We start from the raw sequence: 941 nt of genomic DNA, 5'->3' as shown, positions 1-941 counted from the left end.
TGATGTTACCAAAAGGCATTTGTTTTTATAATTGTTGTATAATTAGACTTTTTGCGACAGGCAAATAGCTGAAAATACGGGGTGACTGATTTAATATGAGTATGAATTTTTAAAGATAACAATGTAACATAGTCAGCAATATGTGTATATAGATAGCATATTACACAATCACAGAGTAAAATATTTAAATTCAAAGCAGATAGAAAAAAGAGAGATAGAATCAAAGGAGAAGGGGTGTCTTACTTCTGCTGTTCAGCTGGGTTGTTTACTGCACCTGGTGTTCACTGTTGGTCCCCCATACAATTACTGACCAGGCCTGCCAAAGTTTAGCTTCCAAGATCGGACGAGATCAGGCGTATTCTGTGGAGTATGGCCGTAATCTGCTGAATGAGAGAGTATGACTACCAAAGTGCTTCTGCTGTCCAGATTAGTGGATGAGAGAGCATTGAAAATATACAGAATATAGTTTAATATGTGAGTAGAAAAGATGATGCTTTTTTGACTGGTATTGTCACTGAAGCTCCAATCTCTATATTATAAATACAGTTTGAAACCCATGCTGTTATGTTTCCAATGATGAATCAGCCAGTTAAAAACAGGAAACAATTTTTTAACAGTTAAATACTGTTAGAGCATGAAAAAAATTGGTTAGATACTTATAGGTAAAGCTATTTATGTAATCCTGTCAAGGCTTGTTCCCATCAGATCACAGATTCTTTATCGAACAGGTTTGTTATATGCTTCACAAATACATGTTTTAACTAGTAGAAATAGTATATATATTACAATTGAAAGATTATATCAGAGAAAATTCATAGTTCAAAGTCCATGATGAGGAAAAGCTATCATTATATAGTTAATGCATAACAGTTATGAGCAAATTATTTGTCAACCAAGTTTTACAGGTAGCATTAATAACTGATGAAATCAGTGTTTTTATC

General features: G+C 33.3%; 1 pseudogene; it reads right to left on the bottom strand.

The window, feature by feature from the left end:
- Window positions 1-262: 262 nt before the first annotated feature.
- Window positions 263-381, bottom strand: LOC135052631 (5S ribosomal RNA; annotated as a pseudogene).
- Between the last annotated feature and the right edge of the window lie 560 nt (window positions 382-941).

The sequence above is a fragment of the Pseudophryne corroboree genome, chromosome 2 (assembly GCF_028390025.1).
Source record: "Pseudophryne corroboree isolate aPseCor3 chromosome 2, aPseCor3.hap2, whole genome shotgun sequence".
Lineage (NCBI taxonomy): Eukaryota > Metazoa > Chordata > Amphibia > Anura > Myobatrachidae > Pseudophryne > Pseudophryne corroboree.
Note: the sequence above shows the minus strand (reverse complement) of the source record. Positions and strands in the feature narration are given on the sequence as shown.